Source organism: Colobus angolensis, unplaced genomic scaffold, assembly GCF_000951035.1.
Source record: "Colobus angolensis palliatus isolate OR3802 unplaced genomic scaffold, Cang.pa_1.0 Scaffold5, whole genome shotgun sequence".
NCBI lineage: Eukaryota > Metazoa > Chordata > Mammalia > Primates > Cercopithecidae > Colobus > Colobus angolensis.
Window position 1 is genome coordinate 6287975 of NW_012118487.1, and position 23237 is coordinate 6311211.

The following is a 23237-nucleotide window of genomic DNA, read 5'->3' on the forward strand; positions in this document are numbered from 1 at the left end:
GGAGGTTGCAGTCAGCCAAGATCGCCTTACTGCACTCCACCCTGGGCAACAGAGCAAGACTCCATCTCAAATTAAGAAAAAGAAAAGAAAAGAAAAGAAAAGAAAAAGAAAGAAAATAGTACATTAAGCCAAAGAGAAATTATGGACTTAAGCACCTTGAATAGTGTTTCAAGTAAATTGTTCCATCAATGTATGTAAAAAATAAAATCAATTTTATCCAAACAGAAAATATTAGTTATTTTGATTGAGTTTTCTATAAATTCAATTGATGAACTGGACCCAGAGTAAACATTAAAGATAAGCTGGGTGCGGTGGCTCACGACTGTAATCCCAGCACTTTAAGAGGCTGAGGCGGGTGGATCATTTGAGACCAGGAGTCCGAGATCAGCCCGGCTAACATGGCAAAACCCATCTCTACTAAAAATACAAAAATTATCCAGGCATGGTGGCTCACATCCGGTTGTCCCAGCTACTCACGAGCCTGTGGCATGAGAATTGCTTGGACCCAGGAGGCGGAGGTTGCAGTGAGCCAAGATCCTGCCACTGCACTCCAGTCTGGGCGACAGAGAGAAACTCTGTCTCAACAAAACAAACAAACAAACAAAAATAAAGATAGGTAAGAAGGTTTCTTAACGTAAAGAAATATAAATATTTTCTCATCACTCAAGGTCAATTATCATAAATGACTGGAATGTTTCATGAATATAACATAAATTAATTTAAAAATTTATTTATATAGCCTTCAGTTTCTTCCTCACTTTCTTTTATTTAAGCTTTGTTTCTATAACATTTATAGTGTTTTGTTTTTCCCTTCATTTAAAAAGAATCCAAACATGTTAACCACAACAAACATTTTCTGCTTGAAAAAAATTAAACAAGAAATATAATACCTAGATGTCTATGTAAAGGAAGACTCTAACCGAATCTGAAGTTCCTGCTTATACCTCAGACATTGTAACCCATTTCAGAAGACTTCTCCAGAATCTCTTCTCTAGATATATGTATTCTTCGATCAGAACAAAGAAGGATCTCATTTTCTGATATTACAGTAAAATGTAAGTGCAGCCCTCTAGGCGAAATTATGTGAAAATCCTTTCTTTGAAAAAGGATTCTGGAAGAAGCAAGTAGAATTGAAATTGACTTGTATATCTGAGCTATAGCTATGGTACCCAGTGGATCATAGGCGATTATCTCACCTGATTTCATTTACCCCTCCTCTAGGCCCTACTTTGCTTTTAAAGTCTGTTTCTAGAACAAGTTTGATGAGAACGGGCATTCATCACAACAGCCTTTGCCATGAATCAAGGATGAGGAATTAGCGATAATAAAGATAATTAATATAATTTATAGCCTATTTTGTATTAAAGTTCTCAAATTATGTGCATGAGGCATACTGGTGACACTTGGAACTACTTTAGATAAACGTATGTTTGTCAAGGTATATATGTATTTCGAGGGCAGCATGGGTAATTGCTTTAATAAAGACATAATTTTTTCCCCTTACCGTAGCTATAAGGGTTTAGTGGGTTTTTTATTGTTGTTGTTTGTTTGTTTGTTTGAGACGAGTCTCACTCTGTCGCCCAGGCTGGAGTGCAGTGGCGTGATCTTGGCTCACTGCAAGCTCTGCCTCCCGGGTTCACGCCATTCTCCTGCCTCAGCCTCCCAAATAGCTGGGACTACAGGCGCCCGCCACCATGTCCAGATAATTTTTTGTATTTTTAGTAGAGACGAGGTTTCGCTGTGTAAGCCAGGATGGTCTTGATCTCCTGACCTCATGATCTGCCCGCCTCGGCCTCCCAAAGTGCAGGGATTACAGGCATGAGCCACTGCGCCTGGCCCTTAGATTTTTTTTTTTAAATAGTGTGAACCCTTCCAAAAATGAAGTAAGAATGACTATTAACTGTTTTTCATTTTAACAGAAATATAAGGAGCAACTGTAATATATACTAAGGGCTTTGCTAAGCATTGGGAGAAGCAAAGATGGTTTCTCTTCTTAAATAACTTACCATTTAGCCTTGGGCTGACTGTATTTCTCGGTTTTATGTCTGGAGTTGCGTGGGAGACACCCATCATTTGTTTGGGGTAGCTAGGCTTTTAACCATCTTTCATACTGGAGAAAATGTCTACTTTAAAAGTTTTGTGGAAGACACTCGCTGTAACAGCTAAAAACATGATAGGCTCATGTCAGCCGGCGAGGTGCACCGCTCAGATTTCCGAATATTCAAGAGAGATCCAGTTGCAAAGAAAATTGTGTAGCCAATAAGCTTCCAGTTGCTGAAACCCTGGGATTCACTATAACGTTCACACTCATCCCAGGCGTTCCCTGAACTACTCCCAGCTGATGTCTGAACACAGCAGGTACAAGTACCTGCCTCTTTCTGCCCAGTGGTGGCTGCCTCCAAGGGGCACCCTTCGCCTTAGGGCTCTCTGTTAGGATGGCTGAGACTGTCTCAGAGCTACACTGCCGCTGAGGCCCCACCTACCCAGTCCTCCGTTCTCCACACTTTTCTTTATTTCAAAGGTATCAGTTTTGCACTGGGGGCTGAATGCTCTTTTTGCTCACTCCTGCTTTCTCCCTTACTTCTTTCACAGATGTGTTCTCAATAAATCTTATGCACATAGCATCCCATTTTGTCATCTGTTTCCTGGAAGACCCAAACTGGTACAATGCCAGTCTTCAAACTTGTGCTTGATACATAGGAAATTTTCCCCACAGAGGGTCAATGCATTTCATTGGGGAGAACTTTCTTGAGATGTACACAAACAGAAGTGGGATCCAGCTTCACACTCTTCCCATGACAAGATATTACGAAGAGCCAAATCAATAAATCTGTTTCAAATGCGTATAGTTGGTTAGAGTCCAGGCAAAATATGCAGAGCCAAGATAAAATGCCATTGCAGGCTCTGAAAAGTTTCCTTGACTGAAATAGCCAGTCTTTCTTCAGAAATTCAATGAATAGAAGTATAAAAATGCCAGTGCTGTAAATCAGAGAAGAACAAATTGCAACTGATGGAGCTTTAGTTAGTCCTTCATGTTACATGTAGTTGAACCAATGTATCATGCTACTGATTGTTCAGAATCTACTGGATTCCCTGAGAGGAGAAGGTCAAAACAAGCATGTTATAAGACTCTTTTATTTCTCAATTTAAACTACATATTGGCGTTTACGCAGGTAGTTCAAGTACTGATCTTTGTTTCTGGATAGGGTCGTGGGACAAAATCATAATGCATTTAGAAACTTTGTGACCACAATAATCCATTAGTTCATTAGATCAGCCCTGTTCATTTAGCCTCGGAGTTCTAAACTGGGTATTGGAAAGATTAAAAAGCATTAATCTATACATATTTCCATGACCAGTTCTTAGCATAGTTGTCCATTTCTATCTATTCGTGCATATCTGGACATGTTGGAATTGGTGTAAAATAGATAACTATCAGTTAGCCTTCAAAGTGACCCTGTAGGTTAGAGAAGAGAGCAGCTGGGCCCTCTTGAACTCTCAAAGTCATCCATGTGGGTCAAAATCAATCTATTCCAAAACCCTGTTAATGTTGATATTTTGACCTCCTTCTATGAATCACGAATGTCTTCACTGACTCTAGAATGGTGAATCCTTTCCAGAAGGTTTTCAATTTACTTTACTCAGATCCATTAGAGAAATAGATCTCTATGACAGGCATAGCCTTAGGAAATGTATTTCTTGAATAATAAGACTTGAAAGTCAAGATTCATAGACTGCAGAATGGAAGTCGTGTTGGCAGGCATGAAAACAACACTAATCTCCTTGTACATCTCCATCAGAGCTCTTGGGTTACAAAGTGCATTGTCAATGAGCAGTAATATTGTGAAAGGAATCTTTTTGCCTAGGCAGTAGGTCTCAACTCTGGGCTTAAAATATTCAGTAAACCTGGTATAAACCAGTGTGCTGTCATCCAGACTTTATTGTTCCATTTCTACAGCATGAGTAGGGTAGATTTTGCATAATTCTTAAGGGCTCTAGGATTTTTGAAATGATAACAGAGTACTGGCTTTAACTTAAAATCACCAGCTGCATTAGCCCCTGATGAGAGAGTTAACCTGTCTTTTGAAGCTCATATCATTGAAGGTAAGCACTGATGTCTTCTGTGGAGCTACAAAAGTCCTAAGTGGCATTCCTTCTAATACAGGGCTGTTTTGTCTACACTGAAAAATCTGTTGTTTAGTGTAACCAACTTCATCAATGATCTTAGCTAGGTCTTCTGGATAACTGGTAGCTTCTTCATTATCACTTGCTGCTTCACCTTGAACTTTTATATTATGAAGGGAGATGACTTTTGTCCTTAAACCTCATGAAGCAAACATGAAGTTGCTCGTTTCCAAGTTTTCTTCTTCAGCTACCTTACTAATCTCAGCTTTCATAGAATTAAAGAGAGTTAGGTCTTGCCCTGGATTAGGCTTTGGTTTAAGGAAATGTTGTGGCTGGCTTGATCCTCTATCCAGATCTCTCAAACTGTATCAGCAAATAAAGCTCTTTTTTTTTTTTTTTTTTTTGAGACAGAGTGTTGCTCAGTCACCCAGGCTAGAGTGCAGTGGCATGATCTCGGCTCACTGCAAGCTCTGCCCCCCGGGTTCACGCCATTCTCCTGCCTCAGCTTCCCGAGTAACTGGGACTGCAGGCGCCCACCGCCATGCCTGGCTAATTGTTTTTTGCATTTTTAGTAGAGACGGGGTTTTCACCATGTTAGCCAGGATGGTCTTGATCTCCTAACCTCGTGATCCACCTGCCTCGGCCTCCCAAAGTGCTGGGATTACAGGTGTGAGCCACCGCAACTGGCCAAAGCTCTTTCATTTTTTCATCACTTGTATTTTCATTGAGTAGCACTTTTAGTTTCTTTCGAGAACATTTCCTTTGCACTCATAACTTGGCAAACTGTTTGGTACAAGAGGCCTACCTATTGGCCTGTGTCAGCTTTCAACATGCCTTCCTCACTAAGCTTAATCATTTCTAGCTTTTGATTTAAAGTGAGAGACTTGTAACTCTTCCCTTCATTAAACACTTAGAGGCCACTGTAGAGTCACTGACTGGCCTGATTTCAATATTGTTGTGTTTCAGTGATCAAGGAGGCCCAAGGAGAGGTATAGAGATGGGGAAATGGCTAGTGGAGCAGAGAGAACACACACACAGTATTTATCCGTTAAGTTCACCATCTTATGTGGGGGCAGTCCGTGGGGCCCCAAAATAATTACGACAGTAATATTGGAGATTCCTCATCACAGATCACCATAGCAGATAATAATAATGAAAAAAATGTGATATTGTGAAAATTACCAAAATAGGACACAGAGACAAAATGTAAGCACGTGCTGTTGAAAAAATGAACTTGTTCGATGCAGGTTTCCCACACAACTCCAGATTGTAAAAAAACCCCACAATATCTGTGAGTCACAATAAAGCAAAGTGCAAAAACACAAGGTGTGCCCGCACATGATATTTGGCCAGAGACAGAAACACTAGTCACATATGATGCCAAGAACTGGTTCCTCCATACCGCCAATCTGCTGCTTCAGCACTGTCATTTATCTTTCAGTGTCCACATCTGCCCTCATGCTTCCCTTTGTGTCTTACTTGTTCTAGCTTACAGACCCCTTTATCCACATTTTAAATTGCCTTCTAGATAGAAATACTCTGAAATTTACATGAAGGATTTCTCCGTCATCTTCATTATCTCGAAACCCTACCTGCAGGACACCCCAAATCCCAGATTAGAAGAAAATAATTTGGACTCTTGAGACTAGAGGTTTTTATTCCATACCACATCCTAGGAAAGGAAGTAAAACATGCAGGTGTCTCGGATACAACAATTAAATGGTGCCATGAACAAATATCTTGCTGTTATGCAGTGTAGTGCCCTGGGAATGTAGTTATGGGCTGGCTTTCCATCTTGTGTCTGCCCTGAGAGTCAGTGAGTTAGTCATAAACCAAGAAGCATCTTTGATATCTGGAGACCTTACCGCCTTCACACAGTCATGAGCACCACTAACGGCGTAGGAATCTCTTAAATCTCTTATGTTTCCAACTTCATGGGGGAGGGAAGTGCCAAGGTAGCTTGTGTGGGCAAGGTTTATAGTAGAGGGTAATAGACTCATCACCTGGGAGCCGCCTACACCACCAGGCCAAGTTGTTGAGTGGAAGGGTGAGCTTCTGGAATCTGCATTGTGAGAAGATGGTGTTAGAGTATCTGCTGTGGTCTCAGAGGACAACTGAAGGATTTCGAACAGTCCACACCCCAATATGCCATGGTGGCACAATGATTACTTTGAGTTAAAGGCACTTGAAAAATAGCATGTGCAAGAAGATCACTCTGACCTTCCTTCTGTTCCTTAAAAACAGAAAATGAAATTTTCATGTGAAAGATGTCCATATACCAGAAGGAAAGGATCATTTGTATCATCAAGGATGAATGGTTTAGGCCAAGATAAATCTGTACAAACCAGAGAGACACTAACCCCTATCTTCCTGGCAATTTCTCCACCAATTAACTCCCCTGGCCCAAGTCCCTTTGCCTTCTCATATTTTCATAATTTGCTCATCTTTGTCCAGTTCAGTGCATAAGTGTTCAATCTAACTTCATCTTCGGGTCTTCATTATGAAGGCTTATATGCCATGGAAAACTTGTATCAAATAAATCTGTATGCTTTTCTCATGTTGATCTGTCTGATGTCAATTTAATTCTCAAACCCAGCTGACAAGCTCTAAGAGGGTAAAGGTGAAGTTTTGCCTGTCCTCCATAGGTGTGATCTACTGGAATACTGTCAGTGTCATGGCATCAATTTCATATCGTTGTTGGGAGGATTAACTGAGTTAATAATGGACTTAATGTATACACTGCAATCTGCACTCAACAAATATTAGTGGGAAACTTGATAGTTTTTATCAAATTAGTACCAGGGATTTTGAAGGCTTTACAAGGGAAGCAAAGGGATTATATTATTGAGAAACATAATATGTAAATTGAGAGAAAAAGCATGTAGGATTAGTAACCCAAGGAAGCAGACAAGCAAAGGAGGAGTGGAAAATGGAAAACGGACTCTGAGGGTTTCTCTGCCCTCCATGAGGTTGAAGCGGAAGAGGAAGTTATAAATGGATTGATTTGAAGCTAGGATTAATTATTGCAAAGCACTAAGTGTCACAGCTTATTGTCCTAAACATACTGTTTTTGTGTAACTGCAATCAATAGTATTGAATTTTGTACTTGCCTTGTTTTTAAATTGACATTACATATATATGTATGTTACATATATATGTCAATTTCAGATAATGAGCAATCTAATAAGCATCTTCACATATATCTTCAACAATATGCTTCTACCAAAGGAGGACAAGCAATGATACCATCCTGAAATGACATACCATGAATAAGATTATTTTTAAAATATTAACGATCAATGCCACTATTAAAATGCAACACAACATGGCTCTGCGTCGTGTTTTCAGTTTTTCTCTATTAGGCCTTCATTCAAAGCTAATGAGTTTTTTATGTGGTATGAGGACTTTATGAACATCTTGTATGTAATCAATTCTGTTCACATTTAAACGATCCCAGAGTGGCGGGGGGCGGGGGGGCATTTATTCTTCATTATTATAAATACTAAAATTGCAATTACTTGCCAGAAACATTTTGTCACTACAATCAAATCTAAGTATTATGCAGCGAAACAACTGGTAGCCATCTCATTTGGGCTAAATAATTAGTGGCAACTCCTTGTTCCTTTATTCATTTTAAACTTTTGAAGTATTGAGCTCAAAAAAAAAAAAAAAGGAAATTAAAAAAAAAAAAGGAAAAACCCAAACAGATGAGCTCCACTTTCCAAAGGCACAGATGAGAGGGTGGGAATGAATGGATGAGCGAAGCCTCAGGTCTGCATGGAAGGCCTGAGCAAGCTAGTAGTTCAGTGATCACTTTGACAGAACTGAATAAACTGCCCGGAATCCTTTGTCATCCATGACTGAGAAAGACAAGTTTTCTCTGGATTTTTTTTTCTGACTGCATTCATACTGTAGTTTCTAAGGTTAGAGTTCAACCCAACTGGCCAGAGGTAAATGCCAATGTTTTCACAAAGATCAGAAATGTGTTCTACATGAACTTTTCTCTGTTTTGATGAGTTGATCAAGAGCACGTATGAAAACAGAAACGACTTCCTTGCTGAGTCCAATGTTACCTCCACCTTAGCTTTCAGAAAACATCCCCTGTGTCCACCTGCCATTAGCATTGCAACCAGGCCACTGCAGATGTCAGTGACCACGAAGGAGAATCGTGCTTAGAACAACTGAAACCAGGTCTCGGTGGCAAGCAAGGCTAGTAAAGCACTGTGAGGCCACACGCCTCCTGTCCTGACCCGGCACTTCATGGGGTAAACTGGCTGAAGTTGTTAAAGCCATTTGAATCCCAACATTTAAAATCACGTATATAGAATTCTGCTACTTTGAGTTAAGATCATAATTCAAGTTGAGTATGATCATCATTCAACAATCCTATGTCTTACTTTTTGGGGGAGGTAATACTTACTATCTGCTGTAAGTCCTAAGCTTTCCTTGGCATCAATGCCACTCTTATAAATTACTATTTTCATAAAAAATTCCCTTAGAGTGCCTGGAGTGCTAGAAATAGTATTAAACATGGAGTTGCACCATCTGAGTACTTAGTGCCGGCACTCAGTAACCTTGGATGAATCATTTAGCCTCTCTGGATCTTGGCTTATTGAATCATGAGAGATTTAGACCACATGGTTTTAAATGTCCCTCCCATGTTTAACCTTTTATGAATCTGTAATCCTATTTTGTACAGAACATCTCTAACCATTTTATTCTGTAATTTTCCACCATTTTCTTGATTCATTTTCACAAGAAAGATAGCCTTAAGGGACAAAGATACTACTAAAAGGGGAATTAATACGATAGAGAATACGGAGAACAGGTAACAACTGCATTTATAATATATTAGTTTTAGTGCTACTTTTTTAAAAAGTTAAACTCAGTAGACCAGTCAAGAAGGTTGTAGGCCGGGTGTGGTGGTTTATGCCTGTAATCCTAACACTTTGGGAGGCTGAGGTGGGTGGATCATTTGAGGTCAGGAGTTCAAGACCAGCCTGGCCAACATGATTAAAACTTGTCTCTACTAAATATACAAAAATGAGCTGGGCATGGTGGCAGGCACCTTTAATCCCAGCTACTCCAGAGGCTGAAGCAGGAGAATCACTGGAACCAGGGAGGCAGAGGTTGCAGTGAGTCGAGGTCATGCCACTGCACTCCAGCCTGGGCAACAGAGTGAGACTCTGTCTCCAAAAAAGAAGATTGTAACCAAGATTGCAAGAAAAAAAATTAGATAGACTCCATGAGCAAAAATCAAAAGAGGGAAAACCATACTTTATGAAATAGAAAGGAGGAAGACAGAAAAAGAAATTAGGGAGAGCAATAAAAGAGTGAGAAGACAAGTTAAAGAAGGATTAGTAAAAAAATAAGAATAATGCAATCAATAATGAAAATTATATTTCCAAATAGTATGTTTTTCAATTATATATAAGAAGACTCACAGTTGAAAAAACTAAATGCAATGTAATCACTAGGAGTAAGGAAAACGGAAGGATCATTCAATTTTGATTTGCCCTGAAAATGAAATAAACCAAGTAGATAAAACGCAGACAAAGAGGTTAAAAAAAATTTTTGTATTTCCTTTCTAAAATGTTCTTGAGAAAGTTATTATTTTTAATGTAGATGAAATGCAAATTTACACATTCCTTTTCTTCCCCAGTTTTTTTAGGGTAAAGGCCAGGCAACATAGAGCACATTACTTACAACAGGTCTCAACAGTGAATGTGCCCTTTCTAGTAATTTTATATTTCTGCGTTACCGTACATGAAACACAGTTTATTATACAATGTGACAAACAATAGTCCAACATCTAGAAACTGATTTGTAAATAATATTGGAGAAGGGGTAGGAAGATCTAAATTCTACTCTTATCTGTTCTTTAGGAATTGTGCAGTCTTCGCCGAATTACTATGAATTTAATGTTCTTTATGCATAAAACCTGCGTTGCTTAAATCCTAGTATTGCTGTGACATTCAAGTGGGATATTTCTGCACTACTCTAGATTTGAGGATTGGTTTTCAGAATGTTCAAAGGGTGATGAGAGGGCGTCATGAGGGAGAGAGAAGCACTGATGACACCGAGGTTGAAGGAGCTGGGAGCTGAACTGAGTTTCCTGATAAGGCAACAAGGAATGAGATTTGGAGCAAAAGATGATGCTACTCCTTTCCTTGGGGCTGAAAGGCCTGGGGGAAGGGGAACAGAATAGGCGCAGAGACGTTTATGGATTTGGTGAAGGCACTTTGCTTCCCTCAGAAGATAGTTATGTTTTGTAAGAGGCTAGCTATTGGCTATGGGTGAGGTCAGGCTAAAGAGAACGAGATAGAATTGAAAGTCAAGTCCAAACTCACCTGGAATTCAAATGAATGCCAATAAGATGCTCAGTAAAGGCAGGGACAGCTTGAGGCACATTTGAAATGCCCATAGAGACACCTGTGAATTCTTTCCTGGAACCTATCATTGATTGGTCACTGGAACTTGTAAAACTGACGCGAACACGCACACGTACACATTTCTTCCTTTTCAATCATAAAATGAGAACAATAATAATTGCTTTCTAGTTCTTACATAATGTGATAATTGAAGAAAATGGCTGAAAGCTGTTTTCTTGCAAGATGAATAAAGTAGTCCTGGAAATGTAAGCCTTTCAAAATTATATTAATACTTTGAATAATACATCAGGTCAGGAGTTGCAGAGGGGACTGAGGAAGACTGATCTGAGACCAGCATAACCTTGTGATAACACGCTTTCTAAGGGAAGATTTCCAGTAAACTGGGGGTGGTGAGGTTGATGTGTGAGGGAATGGGCTTTTTCAAAGCAGAGAATACTGTGAAATAATTCAAAAGGGCAAAACAGGTAAGTGATGAAAATGACACATTTAAATACCATTAAGAGCTGTGCCCCATATGAGAATATAAGGAGCTATGCTAACCATTTGAGGTCTATTTGTGATTCCTTTGTACTCCTTCTTTATTGAGAAGCAATAAACAATCCTGAAAATAGATTTTAAAACACATTTCTTCTAAAGAACATTGACAATTGAAGATTTTCCTTGGCTCTTTTCAAGGCTAATTCTCAGGGTTTTTCTCTTTTTTCTTTTGAGACACCTGATAAAGATGATACCCGCTTACAATCTAGCCCCAACCAAAATGATTGCATAATGCAGATTTGCCACAACTAACCCTGTCTCACATTGTAAATACAAGGAACTGAAGCTAACAGAGTTATAGCAAGGAGACACACAGAATTTTGGAGAAACAGTTTGCAGCTTCTCAAAGGCTGTTAGTACAATTCATTGTGAAATGATACTGCATAATTCATAATAAAAATGACCCTGAATAGTGACAGCAAAAAAAAAATAATAAACATGCCTAATGCTTACAAAATCGCTGAAGACAGAAATAACCCTCGTAATAACTTGAAGATGATTTTTGAATCAGCCTCTAATGGTAAACATGACAGACACCCTTTCTGCTGTCACACAAATACTTCCTTACCATAGTAACATTTGAATGGTGCAAATCTTTAAAATGTTTCTAATTTTAAAATGAAATACAAACTTTGAAATGTTTCTTTAACACCCACATTGGGTTGTATTAACCTACTAAGAAGAGAATACATTAGACACTATGGGACAAAGTTTTCTGTGAATATATTTATTCCTCTAAAATTCTGAAGACATGAATATTGAATAAGATTAGAATTTCAACAGCAGTGCATATCAATTCCAGTGGTCCAACTGAATGTAAATAAAGAATTAAAGCATCTTAGAAAATTGCTTTCTGCCTCAGTTAAATCAGGTTTGCAGGATAGGCAGAATATCTTTAATAATACAGAGGCATCTTGAAAAATGTCATAATTCTTCATTGTTCTTCCTAAGCACAGATGGAAACTTTTCTGAAAACACAATTCCTCCCTCCCTCCCTTCCTTCCTTCTTTCTTTTTCTTTCTCTCTCGCTCTCTTTCCCTTCTCTTCCCCTCCCTTCCCTTCCCTTTCCCTCCCTTCTGCTCCCTTTCCCCTCTCTTTCCCTCTTCTCCCCTTTCGCCTTTCCACTCTCCCTTCCCCCTCTTCCACCTCTCCTCCACCTTCCCTCCCCCTCCCCCTCCTCTCCCCTCCCTTCCCTTATCTTCCCCTCCCTTCTGACTAGGTCTAGCTCTGTTGCCCAGACTGGAGTATAGTAGCACAATCATAGTTCACTCCAGTGTGTAACTTCTCAGCTTAAATGATTCTCCTGCCTCAGCCTCCCGAGCAGCAGGGACTACAGGTGTGGGCCACTACCGCCTGGCTAATTTTTTAAATTGCTTGTAGAAATGGGGTCTTGCTATGTTGCCCAGGCTGGTCTCAAACTCCTGGCCTCAAGCAATCCTCCTACATCGAACTTCCAAAGTGCTGGGATTACAGGTGTGAGCCACTGCCCCTGACCATGAAAAGGCCAATTTTTAATCTAAAATTATGGGATGAAAGGGATGACAATAATCAGGCCCACTTGCTAACAACGTTCTGGTTGCTGGGGTCTCTAGCTAATTTCTCCGGGAGGAGCAGGGCTCACCTCCTTCCTACACTCTTACTGTAGCAACTCTGAGTATCTTGAGGGGGCAACTAGAGAGGAAGCACCTGTCAACTTGGAGGAGGAGAATTCCTCCTAGAGTTACCTCTCTAATCTTTTAACTTGATATAAATATCAAATGTTGCTTAAGGACCAAACAAATAGTTTGTACAGTGAGTGATCAACTTACCTATTTCTCCAAAGAGTGATAAAGATGTAAATTACATTAAGAAAAGTAGGCATAAATTCCTAGACAGATGAACAGTTGTTGACTGACATCTTTTCTTCTTTTTTTATTTTTGAGACAGAGTCTTGCTCTGTCGCCCAGGCTGGAGTGCAGTGGTGCAGTCTTGGCTCTTTGCAAGTTCCACCTCCCGGGTTCAAGCGATTGTCCTGCCTCAGCTTCCCAAGTAGCTGGGACTACAGGCGCACACCACCATGCCCGGCTAATTTTTTTTGAATTTTAGTAGAGATGGGGTTTCACCATGTTGGCTAGGATGGTCTAGGTCTCCTGACCTCGCGATCCGCCTGCCTTGGCCTCCCAAAGTGCTGGGATTAAAGGCGTGAGCCACCGCACCCGGCCGACTGACATCTTAAAGTTCTGATTTTTACGTCATCTCTTACTAAACATTCCTTGGAAGCATGCATACCAGGTATTTAGAAATTGTGGCTCAATGGCCATAGTATCTAAGTTGCTATTTATTACTTAACCTATGCTATGCTATAACTGAAAGAGGTAACTCCGTCGTAGATAGAAATATACTTAAAAATCAAACAAAACATGCTCCATATATTATTTTTTGAAAAGCAATACCTGAATAATTAATTGTCTCAAAAGAAGTTGTAAGATTTTTCTGGATCGCTCATGCAAGGTCCTCATTTATACACATAATCATCTAGATATGTTTGTAGCATTCTAGTAAACAAGCTAATAAACAAACAATCTTCAGCTAATGTTGACCACAATTTTGTTATTGATTATAATGTAAAATGAAAAGAGATTATGTATTTTATGAGGCAAAAAAAAAAAAAACAGGAAAAAATATTCCTTTCTTCCAAGTGCTTGACTCTTTTTATAGTATCCCAAATTATAATCAACCTTCTTTCATGCCTGTGGTGATTAGAAAATTTTGCTTGTCATCTTGGATCAAAGTGAGTCCATCAAGAACTTCATCAACGTTTATTGTGCTTCTAAAATGTGCCAGTTTCCTGTTGGATGCTAGGGTACCCAAGGTCAAAAGATACTGATCCTGTTCTTATTCAGCTCCTGGGTTGGAAGCATATGGTAATAAACAACTGAAATATGGTAAAGGCTATAAAACAGGAGAGTATAGAACCATACGCTCCAAATGGACACATGACTTCCGCTTGTAGAGACAGGAAGAGAGGAGGGCACGTGAATGCCAAATGTACATTCGCCTGAAAAGAGGAAAAAGGCTTTTCCAAGTCTACAAGGCAGTTAAAGTCACAAGTAGGATTAGCTAATACAGCTAAGACTATTGGTAAGGTACCTCAATGATCAGATAAGATGAAACTGAAATCTCAATCAGAAGCAGGCTCTAACAGTAAAGAGACGGAATGACAGACATGCATAACAAAGTGGAAATTAGGAAGACAAAACGAGGGAGACAGGGAAACGTAAGGTTAGCCAAGGAGATGGCATTCCCGTTCTCTGCATTCAATGTCCATCTTTAGAAATGCTTACGTTGAGCTCAAACTATAAATTGATATTAGACTATTGGATGGTCACATGGAAATATAAAAGCAATTAATATTTTACTTTTCTAGTTAACAGTATAAAGGCCGCATATTAATCTCTGCCTGTCATATATTTCTGGAAATATTTTTCAAATCCATAGACTCATACATATACAATAAAGGTTTTAAAGAATTTTAAAAGTTGCCTAATGGTTAAGTAGATTTGCCAACATTTACCTTCCTGTTGAGTTTGTCTAAGTTATAGGCAATATTTTATGATCATAAACAATGTGGCAATAAACTTGTTTATGCATTTTCCCATTTGAATTATTTCCTTATGATTTACTCCTGGAAGAAAATTAATATGTCAAAGTATGTAAATATTTTAATAGCTATTGATACATATTTTGCATTTTTCTATAAGCCATGCATGTTTAAATAACTCTCTCCCAATTCATTCCTACATTATTTGAGGCTAGGGACAATGCTTTTACATTAATGGGCCAGAACCTAGTATATTGCTTGGTACCTGACACAGATACCCAATACTACTAAACAATCATGGCAGACTAATAGTTTCCACCAACTACCCATTCTTTCCCCTTTTAATGGCTTGACTTGTATTTTAACCGATGTAGCAAAAACCCATCTTGAAGATGACTTCTTTTAGCCTCCCATGAAAACTATGCATAGCTACTGGTAGATGTGAAGTTAAATCCTGACCAATTAGTATTATGCAGAATTTTCAGGGAAACTCCCTAAAGGAAGATGGCCTGTTTGGCATATATCCCTCTTGCACTTCCTAGAATTATCTTTCCTGCTGTGTGGACAATAGAGGTGGTAGCTCCAGCTCCAGCAGTCATCTTATGCAATTAGGTAATTCTGAGGATAGAATTTGAGTACTAGGATAATGAAGCAAAAATGGGAAGGCGCTTAGATTCCTATCCACAGTTACGGTACCTTCCCTTGAATTCCTACCTCAGGACTTATTTTATATAAGAGAGGAATAAACATTTATCTTACTCACGCTCATTTTATTTCTGAGATTGGTTTCTAAACAGCTGAACAAAATAGCTAATAAAATAATTGTGAATGAACTAAATAACTGGTTAAAAATGTTGAATAAAAATGAAATATAGCATTTTACCTCAACTTTGAGTATATATATTTTTAATTTTAGAACTTCTTCATTTTATAAATTAGAAATACCAACTCATATTTTTAAATTCACATTTATTTTATTAGTAGGAATGTTTATTTTAGTATGCTATGTAATATGTCGTGAAGTAAACATTCATCTCTTGCCAACTTATTGTTTTAATCTTAGAACTTTGTCACAAGTTTACATGAACTTTTCATATGATATGGATGTATTGTGAAAAGTAAACCATGATAACACATCAATTTCTTCTCCTCTCTTTTTATGTATATTTGAGAAATCTATTGTTTTTGTAACATTTTATATTGGTATATTTCCTTCTAATTTTTTGTAATTCTTCAGAGAAGATGTATTTGTCACCCCTACAGAGAACTGGCAAATATTCACATTTATTTACACTTGTTTCCCTAAGATTCATTTTGAAATTTGAATCCACCTGAAATTGAATTTTGTAAATTGTTTCTCTGAACTGAATTCTTTTCATTTCATTTTAAAGTGTCTTTGTATATTAAATAGAGCAAATAACCAGATCTTCAATCCTGGGTCTCACTAATAAATTTCTTACCTTGAATATATTTGAATTCCTCATCTGCAGTATTGGGAAAAGTTGGGATTACACATGTAAAGTGCCAGCATTGTGCCTAGCTCATACTCTTTAGTTTCATACAGTCTGTTACCTACAAACTGAGGATTTTCGTGCATTCATGAAAAATAAGTTGAAATCAGTTATATTAGCTAAATGTTATATCAATTTGTTATTTCTGGATTTTTCTACAATTTCAAATAAGACTGGATTTCAAAACTTACATCTTTAATTTGTACTTTTCTGAGATGCATGTCATTTAACTTTTTGGTTTTCAAATCAAGTTATATGTTCTTTATTTTTATGGAGGGAAGCAGGTTTCACTACAGTCACAGTGGCACAAGAATGGAACAAATAACTGCATAGTTAATTCTCCTTCTACTAGATAAGTTTTCCCACTGTTTTCTAAGATTTTTGGATGTGATTTATGCTTATTCCCGGGAAACTGGCAAGGTTTGCTGGACTCTGAATTTAGTGGAAACATTTAACTGAAGAAAGCTTCTGAGAGGTACAATATTCATTTTTCTTTACACTGAGTTCCCAAATGGAGACAAATAGCTTAAAAGCAATATTAACCTCGATGTGCTTTGGCTATTTATCTTCATAAGGAACGGCCTGAAAACAAGAAAACAAAGACCATAAAAATGATTTTATTTAATCACACAGTATATCTCACCAAAAATCTTTAGTTATTTCCTTAGGGCTTAATTCTAAGCTCTGTAACTCATGCACAAATTCTATGGATGTCAGTGGGAACTGCGCACGCGGAACTCTGGGCCAAATTTGGTTGTCATGGATGAATTAGTCAAAGAGGGCATTCGATCAATTTCTTAAAACATAAAGTACTCTCATTCTGTAATCCTTTTCCATCTTTCCAAATTTATTGACCTAATCCAGTAATAATTATTGAATCTCCGTAATATACATCAAACCACAATTTCATGCAGGCATTGTAGAGTCACTGGCCTTAAAACATTTACCTTTCCACATAAATGTTAATACTCATGCAGCAATATTTCATCCTAGCAAGAAGAGACTTTCTGTGGCATACCTTGTGACAAGGTCAATTTCACTTAAGGAAAAATGCTAACATTTTAAAAGTCAGCCATTAAATTGAGGTTATTATTGCATTTTCCTTATCTCGTTACGGGAGAGTAATCTCATTTCACTAGTGCCCTAGTTATTTAGGTAGGTTTACAAATATTTATTCAAAGTCAAGACGTGTACATGAAAAAAATTTTATCATCTTCTAGGTTCCAAAGAAATTGTGTTGAAGAAAATTTGCCTTTAAAAATGTTTATCTAGATATTCTTAGCATGTAAATTTTTCTCTGTAAGATAAAATCTTCTTCAAATGGCATGAAACTTGTTAGAATAAATACTGCTTCCCTCAGGGGCTAACCCAAGCTCTCTCTTTAGTGAGTAAACTGAAAGTTAAATTTCTTCTGTAACTTGAGTTGCAGACTGCAAATATCCACAGAAATTGCCCTTGCAGCCTCTGAAGGGAGACTCTTCCTGACTCACTCACTTTGCCTGAAGTCATTTGCTGTCCTTCTCGTCAAGTGCAGTGCAAGAGGTATCCACAGATAATGTGGGAGATTCGATTACCCTCAAATTGTAGTGAGCCATGACAATCTTTTGGAGACTTTTAAAAAGGAGGATTCCCAGGCTTTTCGCTGCATCACTTTTAGTTGTCTGGTCTGGTGTGGACATGGCATTTTTACTGAGCCCTCCAGGTGATTCGGGATGCGATTCATTCACAGAGCACATCCATGAACACTGGCATCAAGACAGTGAATGCTGAGTTGGCGAGGAAGAGAGTGGTGTGAATTACAAGGTCAAGACTGCTGTGTGCCACGCATGGCTTGCATCAACTTGACAAGTGCAGAGAAAGTTTACTGTTCAGGGAGCCTACTAACAACACCTGGCATTGAGAAGCCTCTCAATAATTGGGAATTAAACCAAATGCTACTTTTTATCAACACTGCCGTGTTGTGCCAATATTAGCACTCTGACATTAAAAGTAGCTGTTACGCTACTCATAGCACTGCTATTTATGACTATTCTGGACTGAACTGTGTCCCCTCCAATTTCCTTTGTTGAAGTTCTAACCCCCAGAACCTCAGAATGTAACCGTACTTGGCAATAGTGTATTTAAAGAGGTGATGAAGTTAAAATGAGGTCATTATGGTGGGCCCTAATCCAACATGACCACCGCCCTCATAAAGTGTATGCATTTTATAAACTATAAAGTTTAGAAAGACTTTTCTGAGAGTGAAAAGGTAAGCTATTAATAATTGTATCAGGATATACTAGGATAACGGGCATGTATGAAGACTGTCCTGGCAAACTGAGAACTATATTCACCCTAACTATAAGGCATATGGTTGTACTATAAATACATACCTAGATTCCACCTCATGGCATTTGGCTGGAGGAAAGAGAGCCCATCTGAAGATAAAATAAGGTAAAATAACAAAGTCTTCATACTTCCTCACTTCAAAAACATAGTAGTTTATAGTTAGTATATTATTTTGCTGATCATACTTTTTATTAATATAAAAATACATTTGGGGGACATCCAGTAATGGCAGAGAGTAAAGTGATGAGGCAAACCTTTCACATATCACACTAGGAAATCTGGATAACATTTCAACTGCTATTGAAAGGCCCTGGAAAGCATGCCGAAGTGGATGGATTGTTGAAAAACTGCAACTGGAAGAGGTAAGAATTGGGTGATTAAACTGTTCTTGCCAAAGCACACTTCCAATCCCCAGGATTGTTGGGTAGAAAACCACATACGGGCTTGCTATCTTGGCTTGAGATCATGGCAAAGAGAGTTCAGGAATGGAAAAGTAGCTGGAAAGTATCTAAAGCCAGGCAGAAGTCAATGAAGCTTTTCTCCCCCTTAAAACACTGTTACGGAAAGGGTAAGGATTGTGAGTTTCTAGTTTTCTTGACCCAGCATGCTTCCTAAATGTAGCCTTTCTTAATTGGGTAAAGATGACAGAGAGAATGCAATGTTGGAATAAGGGAGGAGACCACCCCTCATATTGCCTTATGCCCAATTTCTGCCTCCAAAGAAAGAAGAAATAAAAACTAAAAGGCAGAAATGGAATCCACAGGCAGACAGCCTGACGCCATGCCCTGGGCCTGGTAGTTAAAGATCGACTCCTCACCTAACTGGTTATGTTATCTACAGATTCCAGACATTGTATGGAAAAGCACCGTAAAAAATCCCTGTCCTGTTCTGTTCTGTTCCGATTGCCAGTGCATGAAGCCCCTAGTCACGTACCCACGGCTTGCTCAATCAGTCATGTCCCTCTCACACGGACCCCCTTAGAACTGTGAGCCCTTAAAAGGGACAGGAATTGCTCATTCGGGGAGCTTGGCTCTTGAGACAGAAGTCTTGCAGACGCTCCCAGCCTAGTAAGCCCCTTCCTTCTTTAACTCCGTGTCTGAGGAGTTTTGTCTGTGGCGCATTGTGCTTCGAGAAAAGAAGTTGGAGATTTAAGGGGGAGATTCTAGAAGTGTGAGAGAAAAAAGAACAGATCCCTAAATCTGAATTACAAACCCTGTGCAAACTCCAGGCAGCCCCCTAAATGCCATGTTTGCAGGGAAGACCTAGGGGGGCTTGGTGAGGGGTGCAGGAGGCAGATTGACACCAGAGGGACATTTATCTCTGAAATGCTTCATTTCACTGGGAGAAATTTTGTGAGTTTGCTGCTTTTTAAATGAAAGGCATTCCCTAATCTGTGCACAGCTCAGGGGGCAGAAAACCAGGTTTCTTGGATTGAGGTTTCAGAAGACGGAGTGGGAAGTTGGACGAGAACAGAGAAACTTAGAAGGATTTTCCAAAGGCAAGGAATCCACTGAGAGTGTGAATCACAAAATTTGAAGGTAAACTTTGCCCAAATGCTTGAATGATCACCAAACTCTACAAGCACAAGCACAGGGAAGATTCACAGGGGACCAGACTGAATAAACAAGCACGGTTTGAAGTTTGAGCCCAGAGAAGTTAACTGCCTGTTTAGAACTAAAAAATTAAACAAGCATCCTTTATTGGTATGGTGAATACACAGCCAATACGGAAACACACACGAGGAAATGGGGGTGGCCAGTGTGTGCCCATGCGTACAGGATAAGATGCCCTGCCCTCCCTGTCTTGCCACTAAAAGCATTGGCTCTGGAGCAAAATGCCTGCTTCACAATTGACTAGCTGTTTGGATTTTAGGAAACTGCTTAACTTCTGTGCTCTGCTTTTTCATCTCTAAAATGGCAATAATAACATTTTGGGCGTTTGTGGGGATTAAATGAGTTAATAAACATCAGATACTTTTAAACAAAGTGCACCATGTTAGCTATTATGACAATTATAGTATTATCGAGGATGACAATAATACAGTCTTTCCTCCAACACTTACATGCTATCCCAGGGTTAAGGAGGGGTGGTTGTAGGGAGAGATCTTGAATTTATTAAAAACATTCTGAATTGGCTGTGATTATGCTAAATTGCAAAGTAACAGAATAGCAGCACAAAATGTAGTTACATGGAAAAAATTATATTTATCCTTGTACAGCTATATTAGTTTGTTCTCATGATGCTAATAAAGACATACCCAAGAGTGGATAATTTATAAAGGAAAGAGTTTTAATTGACTCATAGTTCCTCAGGGCTAGGGAGGCCTCAGAAAACTTACAACCATGGCAGAACCAGAAGCAAACACATCCTTCTTCACATGATGGCAGGAAGGAGAAGAATGAGTGCCCAGAGAAAGGGGAAGTCCCTTATCAAACCCTCAGATCTCCTGAGAAGTAACTCACTATGATGAGAAAAGGATGGGGGAAGCCCCTCTGCCGCGCCCCACCCCCAACCCCCGCCGATTCAATTATCTCTACCTGGTCCTTCCCATGACGTGTGGGGATCGTGGGAACTACAACTTCAGATGAGATTTGGGTGGGGACACAGCCAAACCGTATCAACAGCTGAATTAGATGTGTGCCTCCTGCTTACACACCCACACATATGCACACTTGCATATGCACTCGTGTGCGCTGTTAGCTCACGCAGGGTATATTGGATATCTTGCTTTTTTGGTCTATTTTATAAGTAATTTAATTGTAATTCTGGCTTTTTTTTAATCCAAAAATTCAGGAAGTGATTTTAAAATCTCTAACTTTTAAGGCTTTTTCTTTCCTTTTTATAAAAATAAATTTCTAATTATACTGAATTCTGCTCATGGAATGCAGTTTACAAAACACATGAAAATAGTTTCAACTCCACTTAGTTATTATAGGGTTAAACCTTCATATAATGTTTTAATTTTTTCTTCCATGTTCACTTATGCACTCAAATTTTTGCTGCTACCTCTGTGGATATCTGGCCTCTTAAACATAGGGATAAAGTGATGAATAAAACTCAATTTCTCTTCTTAAAGCTCTCACAAGGCGCTAGAGATAAAGACAGAAAACTTTTAAAGTAGAAATCATAGCAACATCAGATTTAGGCATAAGGATGCAGTAACAACATTAAATGCAGAGTCATTAGTTGAAGAACTGGAAAGGTGGATATATCAGGGCTTCCTAAAAGAAGTGTTGTTTAAGCAGCATCTTAAAGAATTGAAGTCACTTTCTAACAGAGAGTGGAGAAAGGAATTATAGGAACAATGAAGAATATGTATAAGGTTACAGTAGTATAAGAAAATAAGGCAAATTCAGGGAATTGGAAGTCATTCCAAATTTTTAAGCATAGTGGAAGTAAGAAGATAAGATCTGATGGGAAGACAAGCTTGAGATTGTATTTTGATTTAGTTCATGTGCAGTGAGAGCTTGAAATAAGACCCTAAGGTGAACACTGAAGAGAAGGAGTAGAGTTTCAGCACACCTGCAGGAGGACTGGGGGACTGGTTTGCAGCGCCAGGGGAGGGCATACAGTGTGGGAGTGGATGTGAAGCCTTGGGGAAGGTCAGATATTCAGAGGATCTGAGGCTTCCTCCGATTTCTGGTCTAGGTTGATCATTACTTTATTAATAGAGATGACTTTTTTATGAGCGGGTATAAGCTGAGAAGGATAAGTTGGTTCCTGTACACACGGACTTCAAACTTCCTGTGGGATCTCTCTGTGGTGCTGTCAGGTGGGAGACTAGGAATACGACTTTGGAATTCCAAGTTTGAATTCTGGGATGGTAACCTGTGCTTGGAAAAGACTGAAATTCTGCCAGTGCATTTATGTACAGTGAGATGACTGGAGTCAGAGAGCAAAAGACAGAGGCCTAGGAGGCTGACTTATTTACGGGATGGTCAAAGAAGAGGGACTGGGTAAACACAGCTGTGTAAGTTAGGGTTCCCCGGAGACGCAGATCCAACAGGCTGTATATACGCAGACACATACAGTCATGTGTCCGTTAACCATAGGGATACATTCTGAGAAATAAGTCATCAGGCGATTTTATTGTGCGAGCATCTTAGAATGTGCTCACACGAACCTAGATGGTATACCCTACTGTACACCTAGGCTATATGGTAGGGCCTATTGCTTCTAGGCTTCAAGCCTGTATAGCATGTGACTCGACTGAATCCTATAGGCACTTGTAGCACAACAGTAAGTACCCGTGTATCTAAATATAGAAAAGATTCAGTAAAAATACAGCATAAAATATAACAAATTTTATAGTACCTTTATAGGTGTTTACCTTTAATGGAGTTGTAGGACTGGAAGCTGTTCTGGGTGAGTCAGCAAGTGAGTGCTCAGTGAATTCAGTGAATGGCTTAGGGCATTACAGTGCATTGCTGTAGACTTTAGAAAGACTGTACACTTAGATTACACTGAATCTATAACTAACATTTTGTTTCTTCAGTAATAAATTAATCTTAACTTACTGTAACTTTTTTACTTTATACACTGTAATTTTTTAAATTTTTTGACTTTTTGACATGACGCATTATACAGTTGTACAAAAATAATAATTTTTATTCTTGTCTTTTTTTTTTTTTTTTTGAGACGGAGTCTTGTTCTGTCTCCCGGGCTGGAGTGCAGTGGCCGGATCTCAGCTCACTGCAAGCTCCGCCTTCCTGGTTTACGCCATTCTCCTTCCCCAGCCTCCCGAGTAGCTGGGACTACAGGCGC